This window comes from Corvus brachyrhynchos, unplaced genomic scaffold (genome assembly GCF_000691975.1).
Source record: "Corvus brachyrhynchos isolate BGI_N302 unplaced genomic scaffold, ASM69197v1 scaffold237, whole genome shotgun sequence".
Lineage (NCBI taxonomy): Eukaryota > Metazoa > Chordata > Aves > Passeriformes > Corvidae > Corvus > Corvus brachyrhynchos.
In genome coordinates this window covers 822611-834011 of record NW_008238959.1, presented here as the reverse complement: position 1 = coordinate 834011, position 11401 = coordinate 822611, and the positions used below count along the sequence as shown (strand labels likewise).

Sequence of the window (11401 nt, the reverse complement as noted above, 5' to 3'; positions counted from 1 at the left end):
TGGACATTCAAAATATTGTTGTTTGAATTGCCTAGATAAGGGTTCAGTTGCTTATTTTTGGCACACTATTAAGCTTGCTGGAGTAACCTAGCACAGTCTCTGAGCATGCGAGAACTAATGTGGTGGTTGTTTGTTCAGAAGTATGTATGCAGCTTCCAAGAAAGCCAGCAGGGCTGCACATGTGTGTCTGCAGGAAAGAATTCCCATCTGCCATGTAAAACACATAATTCTTATACATTCACTGGAGAGACAATCCACCATTCCCTATCCACCAAAATGTTTTGTGCTAAGTGGTGGGAAACAGTCTGACAAATGGCAGGTGATTTAAAACTTCTTTGGTTGAAAATTGATGGCTATTCCAAGCAGGCTACAGTGTGCATCAGATGCTGATGCAAGACATAAGCATCTGACCCATCTAATAAACATGAAAAGGACGTGATATGTGAGCCAGTAGTGAATGCAGCTTGTGGGTCACACCTCATGCTGGGCGTGTCCCGCAATGAGGCCAAGTCTGCCGATCTGAGAAGCCCTTTTTTGGGCTGACCAGTGGATAATGTGTAAAAAGGGTGTGGTGGGACAGGTTTAGTGCTTCACACATTTATTGAGGACATTCCCCCCTCTTTGTGCAAGTAGATATCTACATTAGACAGACTTGATGGTGGCTGGGTGCCTTATTGTATGAGGGAGCTGCCATAGTTTTGCCTAAATCCCTCCCTCCTCCCCCGCCCTCCCACCGAGTTCGGGTTTATTTAACTGATGTAAACCTTAATGATGCCTTGAGTGAGCTTTAAGTGATTGCACCTTACTTTGCATTGCAAGGGCCTGGAAGCACCATGATTCCACAACTCCATAGCAGAAAAACATAATTCCATAACAGAAGGGAGCAGGTTTTTTCCCTGGGCACACAGTAACCTCTGTCTGAGGTGTATGATCTTTTTTATCTGCTCTCAATAGTTCTCTTACAATTGGTGAAATACATTCTTCTTTCAGTTTAAGTAAATGGTTTAAAGTGATTTCCTTGTTTAGGATAATTTATGCTAATCTGAAGTAGCCATATTTCTACACAAAATATCACCTAACAACTTCTTCATAGGTTTAATGAAAACTCTTTATAAAATAAGGCTGTAAGTCAAATTAAAAATCCCTGACAGCAAATATGTGCAAACCTGTCAATAGCACTGTGTAAACAACTATTTTGTTGCCTTTCATAATACAATAAAAAATATTCACATTTAAAGAACTATAAAAAAAGTTGATACTTCAGGATACAGTGGGTTGAAAAATAACCCATGATGCCTCTGAGAGGAAATACTTTTATTTCTTTAAATAAAAGGGAGAATGGAAAATGCCATACAGCTTGAAATTGTGAATAGAAATTGCAGAAAATGACGATGTGAGTGCATGCATTTGTTGGTGTTGACTCAGAGAGGACTTTTGGCTCTTCAGTGGCTTACGGCTGGAAAACATTTAGAGATAGGGAGCCTTGTTATTAGTTTCTCCTATCACGTCTCATGGGTAACATCAAAACTACAATATGGCTTTATTCCCCTTTGTCACTCCATTAGATTTCCATTTAAACTTCCATCTCACCGTGAGCGTTAAAACAGAGCCCTGATTTGCATATTCTCCTGTACTACAGCAAAAGCTGTGTGAACCATTACAAAAACACAAACATAGGTTTGAATTATGGCCATTTTTAGATGATTCAATTAGCTGCTAATAGGTGTTCACAGTGGTATGTTGTAATGGGAAGTCAGGTTGTAGTTAATGGTTACCATAAGTTAGAAGGGTGTTAAAAACAGCCGTCCTCTTTGGCTCAGCCATACAATCAGAGCTCTGTCTTCCAAGTTAGCATGGCATACTGAACAGGCAGGAACCTGGGCTTTAGCTGGTAATTTTATTGCTTTCCCTCTAGTGCTCAGTCGATATGAATAGGAATGGCTCTGTGGAACTGTGCAAAGAAGAGACCAATTAACCCCTGATGATCCTCTGGAAGAATTTTGCATCCCTGTAGGGTGCTTGTTACTGCAATTACATTTTCCATTATGGATTTTCTTTGGAATGTGCAACCCGCACACAAGAATCAGATAGCAGTGAGCATAACATAGTTCATCACAAGCATGAAGAATGAACTCGTTGATGGCTTAGAATATTAAAATACAGTAGCCAGAGTAGAAGTTAGAGAAATGGAAAGGAGGCTCGTCATCTGATCTTTCCATCTGTGCTACATTTCAAAGATAATTTCACTATTCTGTCCAAACACGTGCTACTTCGTTACAGAATGTTCTGTCTTAGTCAGGATATTAAGTGACACATGATTATGAAAGGAATGGATATTACATGAAAAACACAGTGTACAGACAAATATATGGGGGTATTAACCATTGCAGGCACATTCACATATCAGCATGTATAAATATAGTGGGGGCGTGACTTGCAGTACGTCTGGTACTGAGTCTGCTGATGCTACTAATTAGTATTTATTTTTTGTATTACAACAGCATCCAGAGATCTCAGTTAAGGTTCAGCTGAGCTTATTGCTGTACATGTATAGCAACAGGCAGGCATTGGCCCAAACAGCTTCCAGTCTTTCCAGATGGCGTAAATGAACAGGGATGGAGACAGGAGCAAAAATTTAAACTTAGCCAAGGGTGCGCCAAGCTGAAAGTGTGATCCTCAGGTCTGGGTGAGGTGTCTGAGCTTCACAGGTGATACGCAGAAGGAATAAGGCATTTAAAGCAAGGAATGGCAGCAGTTACATAGCCCTATGCCACCCAGCTGGTGAAATGTGGGGAAGGTTTATTCCTCAGACCATCCTTTTCCCCAGGCAGGATTTAGAGCGTAGAGACTTTTTCTGCAGCCAAATATCACAGCCGTGTCCCTAGATGTGAGCTCCAGCCGAGGTTAGGGGACAGTTGACAGCATGCACTACTGCTGCTGGAGAACATCTGAACTTGCACCCAGAGGTGAGACGGCATCTTCAGGAGATGAGAAGTGATGCTGTCTCTCAGCCCAGCTAGTGCATTCCACCTGGGACAGCATAGCGAGGAAGACTTGGAGAGCAAAGACAGAGGAGATTGGAAGCTCCAGCTCCCCATCCCAACGCAGCTGTGCTCATCCTCCCTCATTCCAGACATCTTTCCTCCCCCATGTCCCATTACTGGAACAGAGTCCTTGGGGCGGCCTACTGAAAATGAGTGGACGGCCTTACAACTGGAAAACATGAATAATGAAATAAAAAGTTAGTGAGTGAATAGGCCAGAGGCAAGAGGAGGAAGACTGAGCAATGTGCCTGAGAGGCAATTTAGCAGGGAGGGGCCAGGCCTAATTAATCTCTAGGATGAGGAGGTGGGTCAAGCGACAAGTGTAGCACTGAGCGTGCCTCAGGCTGAGCATCGCTTTCAACACCTGGTTTATTAATACTCAGTGGCACTTTGTATGGGGAAAGACTGGATTTGGGGTGTGGTGGTGATCTTCTCTTCTTCCTCTCTTAAGCAAAGATGTCCCATGCAGCCAGACCAGCACAGCTCTTCAGCTTAAGAGGCAGCCATGGCAGGGATTTTAGTTGCACCATCGCAGGCTATGAAGCTGCATGCAGGGGTTGACTGTACTAGGTACGAATGCTGCTCTAATACAGAAATACTTATTAGGGGCAAAGAGGGGAAAAACTCTTTAAGTTCTGGACCACAATCCTGATATTCAAAGCAGGATGGCTTATATTGCTAGTGTCAAGTCCATGAGGATCTGCCTCAAAATAAGCTGAGACAAGGTCATCTGTTTCCACTGGAAAACATAGGTTTGAGATGCATGGTTTTAGAAAAGTGCTGGCCTTTCTTTAATGTGTCACTCCAAGGGTATTGCAGCTGTGAATGTAGCTGCTATTTCTGCTGACTCGGCTTGGCTGGGTCAGTGTTTTAGGCATGAACAACCTAGGTGTATGCAGACTTGCTTGTTTTTTGATTAAAAAAGAAAGCTAGTCTGGAACATGTTGCATCTCCTCTGGCCCTAAAAGTGGCAGATAGAAAGAAATGGGCTAAAACGCTGAAACAACAACAGCAAAGTCCCCATGGACTTGCAGCCATCAGCATGAATGAGCAGACAGTAGCTACAAAGCCCTTGCCCACACATAGAAATGGGAGATGTTGACAGATCATTCTGCTCACTCACTGGTCCTGCTGTGAGTCTGCTTCTTTCTAAATTTTTTTGTGTGGGGGTTCAAGGGCTTGTTGCTTCATCTTAATGTCACTTAATATGACTTTGGTCTTAAAGATTTGGAAATGCTGTTGTGGCTTTCAGGGCTGGTTAAAATACAGCCTGGAAGGACTTCATGAACACATTTGGAAATTTTTGGAACAAAGCCTAAGGAGGTAGTTTAGCTCTGTGAATGTTGAGAGAGCCACTTATATTTCAGAAAGCTCCACAGCTGGTTTCAAGGGGAATATAAAAAAATTTGACAAGGTTCAGAGAAAAGTTACAAAATCAACCATGTGAAAAGAAGCAAACCAAAAAGAACCCCTCATGACAGCAAAAGATAGGAGGGAAGTTCTACTCATTTAGCTTTCAAACCAGTCCCTTGTCACAAGTTAAGAATACCTCAGTAGGATCAGCAATGCAATAGGAAGGGTTCTGCAGCTCAGTAGACTTGTAACAACAACACATTGTTGGCCGGGAGTTGAAGCTAAGCACCTTCAGACTGAAAACCACGTCCACATTTTTAACAGTGAGGGTGATTTACCATTGGAACAGCTTCCTAGGGATTGTGGTAGATTTGCTACGATTGCATGTTTATTGTGGTTGTTGTTCAACCACAGCTATGGAACTTCAAATAAGAATTACTTAGCATAGTCCTATAGTCCATGTTGCTCTAGATGCCAGACAAAATGATCTCAGTAAGTCCCTCTGGCCTCAACATCCAAGCATTTGTGTAGGATGGGGAAGTTTATTTCTGTGTCCTAGAACAACAACTGCCACAGGTGCTGACGTGGCTGCTGCTGATGTTATGGAAAGCAAAGACTTGTAAGGGTTTGAGTCTTCAGGCACACCACCTCAAATCCCAATGGGTGAACCATGTCTGAGGGGGACTGTACTGAATGTGGTGTTGAAACATAGAAAAACTGCACTTAATCAATGTATTCCTGGGTGGGTGTGCTACCTGCAAACTGGAGCTGTGCTATCAAGATCTCAAAAGAGGGTCTTTGGTACTAGGGGAATAGGTTTAGTTTGGAAGACTGTTAAGAAAAGGAGTGAAACCCTCAGAAGTGAAGTTGACTTTGCACAGTTCATGCTCTGTTTCACAAAGCCAGTGCTGCTGAAATGAAGATGCACCGCTGCTGGCAGGCAGGATGGGCCGCTGAAGACTTTGATCAAAAAAGAATTTCACATTTGGGTCCCACCCCTTTGGACCTGGTAGCAGGGTCAGAAACACTCCTGAAGAGATTTAGGCAGGAAATTTCTTCATAGCTTGTCTTTCTGACCCAGAATCTCATTTACTGTTTTCTAAGGAGAACCCTCTGAGCCTCTGACAGCCTTTGAGAGTGCTGGAGGGTGACTTGGGACTGTGGCCTTCAGGTTACCATCTCATTTTACATATACACATATCCTCAGAGGGGTAGTATTTGAAAGGAAAAATGGTATAAAGTCTTTGAAAGCAAAGCTGCACAAAAATTTTATCTTACAGTTCAAATCTGCCTTTGAAGCCAGAAAACTCCAACCCACTACGGCACTGTGCAAACAGCATCTGATGTTTTCCTTCAGCTGGCCACAGTGTGAAGAGGGACAGACTGTGCACAAATGGGTATTACCTGCAAAGTTACCCTTGCCTGTAAAAGTTACACTCATGCCAACTTGCCTGCAACAGTGACAGTGGATGCATACTCCTCTGAAACCTTCATCTGTCCAGCTCCCCTGCCTTTCCAGACAAGCTGCTCTTCATGGTGGCAGTCTCAGCAAGCTGCAGGGCTGCAGTAACAAAGCAGAGGTCAGCGAGCTAAAGCAAACAAGCCCGCACATATCCATGCTCAGCAAACTGCCTGCCAGGGCTCGAGGCAGAGACCAGCACACAGTTGGTGTGCTGACAATTCTCTGCTTTATTCTGCTGCACTACATGGAGCCAGAGTCCAAATGATGAGAGGGTGAGTAGCCTGTCTCCTCACTGGAGTGTCTGTGGGTGAATTCAGAAAGATTTTTGTATCTTGGGGTTTGTATGAAGAAGCAGGACAGCTGGAAAAGGTATTGGAGCAAATACATCCTAATCAGAATAGTTGTGCTCCTGAGGATGTTAAATCTTCTTATAATCATTTATGAAATCAAAGACTGACTTCCTTTCTAAGTGGAAAGTCGCTTTCACCAGATGGGGGTGGGAAACAGGGGACTGAACCTGATTTAAAAAAGATCACCATTAAATGTCATTCTCCAGGAGAGAGACCTGCTGAAATGAAAGAGATTTATGTGTGAGATTTAAAGTGTCCTTGGTGTGGGAAGTCTATGCCAGAGGAAAGTTTGTTTGATAATTACACTGGGAATACAGGAAAGAAAGACTAATTCCTGTGCTATAAGGGAGGCATGGGCTGACAAGTAGAAGAGAAGTGCAGGAATCCACATGCTATTATTTATTAAGGAGTCCCATCTAGGTGTGTATGGCTATGTGCAGTACAGAGCAAAAGAAACATGTGGAGATGTAGAGCACAAATTCCTCGTGCCTACAGGGAGGTAGAGAGGAAAGACTGATCATGTGCGATTAGACACCAAATGCTGGCTCTCAGGAAACAGGGGGTCAGTTCCTGCCTTGGCTGCAGGCTTCCTAGGGCTAGACATTTAATATCTTTGGTCCTGGTTTCCCATCTGTAAAAAGGGAATAACATTTCTTTGGGCCTTATTTGTTTTGGTTGTAAGATCAAGAAGACAAGTCTCTCTTCCAGTGTGTGCATGTGCAGTGCCTAGCATGATGGGGGCTCCCATTCTCCTTCAAGCTGCTTGGTGTTATGTTGATAGCAGAGAGTAAAGGGGAGGGAGAGACTGGGAACAACTCTGGGTTATCAAGAGAGTCTTTTCCTCTGCCAAGACAGAGAGCTGTGTTTCTGACAAGGAGGGGTATGGAAGAAGATGGAGGTTGAAGATAGGTAAGAGATAAAAGGTTGGATTGGGGAAGCAGCTGAAGGTTGAATCTTCCAAATCCATTGAGGGAGATTATGAGAATTTGATGTCAGCACTTATAGATGAAGCTTGGTAACAGCTGTGTTGGCATAGATCATGAAGCCCTTGTCACTTCATATTTGCAGTACAAGGGTGAGATCACACTGTGGGAAGCCAGGAGAGTGCAGGCAGTATTCTCCATTAGGAAGAATGGAGAGGCTAGGTTCAGAGTGGTTGTCCTGCCATGACTCTTCCCCCCGACATGATCCTTACTGTTGCAGAAGTAGTGCTTCAGGGCACCAGGACATGGAGGCAGAGTGAATTGCAGAAGGTGCCTGGGATGAGAGACTCTTCCCATCCACAAAGATACCAGAGGGATTTTATCCTGGTCAGGTGTCTTGGGCTGTTTCCGGTTGAGTCTTGATCTATTTCATTGTGGAGTTGGCAGTTTCAAAAGGGAATTACATGATACTCTTGAATGAAAAGATTGGTGAGGGAGGGATGGAAAGGAAGACAGTTAATGATTGAGGTGCTCCTGGTGGGTCTCCAGACTGCTGTTCTCCACAGCATGGGCTTCCCATGATGCTTGTGGAAGGACAGGGGTGTCTGAGAGTCTCATGTCAGATGCATGGTCCTAAAAGATGAGCAACTCACTCCAGTCTGTGCTCTAAACTGGAATTCTGAGTCTGGCCTGCCTGACAGGGCTCTGTCAATGCCCATGGGTTTGTCTGACACTGGAGATAGATACCTCTCTGCTGAGGGAATGTTGATGATTGTTATTATTTCTAATAAAAAAAGGAATATGAGAGACTGATAAAAAAATTATTCCTTGGATATTTCAGGAGTTGCTAATTCTCCTTCTTTTCTCTCTCTCTCTCTCTCTCTCACTCTCTCTCTCTGAAAGACCTGCCTAGTTATGAATTTGAGAGTCTCAGGACTTGTCTACACAGGGAAATTTATCAGCCTAATTATGCTAGTGTAATCAGGCTGATAAATTTGCCTGTGTATACAAGCCTTAATTTTAAAAGCTCCATTGTCTGTGAGTGCAAACCTAGTGAGCAGTTGTGTTTTAGGCCCCTGAACTGTGCTTGCCAGCTGTGGGCTGATTGCCGAAGTCTTTGACCGAGTTTCCTCATTTCAAAGCAGTGGGGTTCTTTGGATACTAAAAGCCTGTATTAAATTAAGCAGGAAAGTAGCAAAGGAGTCATATTTTGCTGAAGCAACTTGCAGTTTCTTGTGAAATGTATTGACAAGGGTATATAGGTCACTGCTGCCTCCTGCCTGGTGGAATGTCAGACCTGCTCCCGTCTGTGTCTCTCTCTGGTCTCTGGTTTAGCCAACAACGGGCACCACTAGCAGAGATTCCCATTTAGGTAAGGGATGGAAAATTTGCGTGTTTGAAGGTGCATACCCAGAGATCTGTACTTCGTGTGGTATAGGTGCATGGTAGAGGTGATACTCATAAGTCACAGAGGTTGGCATGGCACATGAATTCTGTTTTGTTACCTGTACTTGTCTTCTGTACAATCACAGAGACATTGTCAGGGAGGTAAAAAAAAACTCTGGGCAGTTTTGGGGAGAAAAAGTGTAGTTGTGTAGCTGATTATCTATTTCTCTATATATGGCTATATACAAAAACCTGTTAGTCCGCACATACAATTAGCTAGACAGCTGTGAAGATGAGTATTTCCAAAGTGAACACACAATGTGGTCTTGTGGCTCAGGCCTGATCACTTCTCCACAACTCTTTAAAAAAGCGAAGTTAGACTCCATTACAAAATGAGCTGGCTGAAATAATAGCCATCCCGTTCCTAAAACCAGGTACTGTCCAAAATAAAGGGATGAGTTGGTTTCCATGTGCAGAGGAATTTTGCTAGAGGGCACTTTGTCCACTGGCAGAGATTGGCATTTCTCTGGCAGAAAAACAGGAGAGAGCTTCTCAGGAGCAGGGACATAAGAAACAAAGTTCTAGAAAGTGATGTGTATTAAAAATAGTCCTGAGAAAAGCGGGGAGGAACAGCCTCTGAGCAAAGGTCTGACCTAAAATAGGCTGAATTTGTGACCGATGATCCACATAGTTGTGTTCCTTTTCCAGTGCGGGAGACCCTTGGGTATATTGATGTGTATGTAGAATTACAGGATGACACTGACACACTTGTACGTTGATGCCCTGGCCCATGTGGTGTTTGCACAGAGCTGTGTATCCTTCTTTCAGAGAACTTTGTCTGCTGGGTGTCTGCTCTGTTTTCTTCCCTCTGGAGATGTCTTCTGAACTCCTGTGGGTGGATCTGGATTTCACTGATATTTACAGGAGCATTTTCCACTTCTTAGCCCCTTTAAGATGGCTTTTCGTTAAGATGAAGCTTTGGGACCTGGTTACGGTGTAGCAAATGTGGGACTTAGGAAGGAACAACCTAAATTTGAAGTTCTGTTGGGCTAAGTTGGGCAGTAACTCTAGTCAGGTTACATGCGGGTGGGAGGAGGAAGGGATGCATGTCTAGTTTCACCTTGAGCTTTCCTCTAAATCACACCAATAGGCAGGTACTGATTCCCTTTAGCAGGAATAGATATTTTCACATTTTCCATCCCTGAACGGGGTAGGGTACCTCTGGGAATGGAAAGGGTGAGCCTGACCCTGCTGGTCACGCACCCATAGGAAAGAAAACACAGGGCACATCTCCCACCACTCATGCAGGGACACATTTTACCATTGAATCAAGTATCTCCATGAGCTGCAGACCCAGTGAAATGTGGTTTTCTTGTGTCTGTGGGGTGTTCTCTGGTCTTGTGAGAGCAGAGCTGGTCCTGCTGCCTTTCCTGCAGTTACATTGCCAATTTCTTCTATGCGGATGTCTGTTTTCCAGAACTTGTGAGAACTTTGTGTCTTGGGAGGTGTTCGCCCCCCTATCAAACTTGGCTGAAACTGGAAAACAGGTTGTAAAATTACTAGGGAGTCACAGGCACCCATGCTTTAGACGCAGCCTGTGTGCATGATTCATCCATTTAATTTTTATAGGTGGTGCTGAAAGATGTCCTTGGGATGCAGATCCAAATTGTTCACAAATGCCCCGGTGAGTGTAGCAGGACAAGTGGAAGATGAGAAACAACTTGTCGCTGTGGCAGACGAGCGTAGGAGGGACACAAAGTAGCTGTTGGGTGATGGGGATGGTTATCAACGGGATTCTCTCAACGGGAAGCGCGTCCTCTGTGCCCAGGAATCTGAGAGCTGTGGGACGCCTGCTTTCGGAAAAAAAAATGTTTTGCTACTGACAGGAGAGGGCACGTGCTTTTTTGGAGTCCCATTCATCTTCCCAGTATGAGAAACCACTTCGTAAAGAAAAGAGATTACCTAATCGTGCTTTGACGTTTTCCTTTGTCCGCTTATCTCACATTTCCTAGCCACTGATGGATAGGTAAAACCTCCCAGCCATGGCGGTATGGAGTGCTACGTATGAGGGTTGGTATGCAGAGCTGATCCAACAGGACTTCTCTGTGTGCCGGCGATGTTAATGTGTGCTACTGACAGAAGGGTCTAGCAGCAAGGTGCAGAGCAACCTTTTTCACATGTGAAGGTAAATGAAGCTAAATGGAAGCTTTTAAGATTTTCCCACCACCGTTTAAAAGATTCTCCTTCTCGTCTGTTGCATACTGATAAGCTAAGTAAGATCTCATTAATGATCTTTGGTTAAAACCCTTTTTTCTCTTTAATTGTTACAGTCACCTCTGTCTTAACTTTTTTTTGTTTGAAACTGTATCTGTCACTGTGATCTGTGCAAAGTTGAATAAAATAAGAACCCTGGAAAGACTGAAAGTTATCTTGTTTACCAGCTTCTTATATACCTAATGTAAATAATTCAAATTTCTTTTTTTTCTTCTTTTTCCTTCCTAAATTTCAGTATTAGCAGATCTGGGGTGGAGGGGGGATATTATTTCAGATGAGGCAGCAGAGTATTAAAAGCTTTCCCATAAACCTTTACAGTGACATAGGATCACCTGTCAAGGAATTTAGTATATTTTTACTATTCATCATTCATATTCCTCTAACGGCCAGGTGCCCCACACAAATCACAGTCCTTCTGGGCTACAAATGATATAAATGCATGGTGAGAGACAGCTCCAGGCCCAAACACATTACAGTATAAATATCCAGGCAACAATTGACCAACAGTTCTCTGTAACCTTAAAACACTTTATCTTTTGCTCTTGTGGTAAGGTCAGTGATGGCCCTTCCCCAGATAATTCCAGAAATAAAATTACAGCATGGTATACT

General features: G+C 43.6%; 1 long non-coding RNA gene across 1 annotated transcript in view; it reads left to right on the top strand.

Annotated features, from left to right (window-relative positions):
- The first annotated feature begins 6049 nt into the window (after window positions 1–6049).
- LOC108447726 overlaps window positions 6050–11401 on the top strand; it is a 44111-nt gene continuing 38759 nt past the window's right edge. The window contains exon 1 of the long non-coding RNA XR_001863403.1: window positions 6050–6131. This is a non-coding gene — a long non-coding RNA (uncharacterized LOC108447726). The remainder of the gene's footprint in view (window positions 6132–11401) is intronic.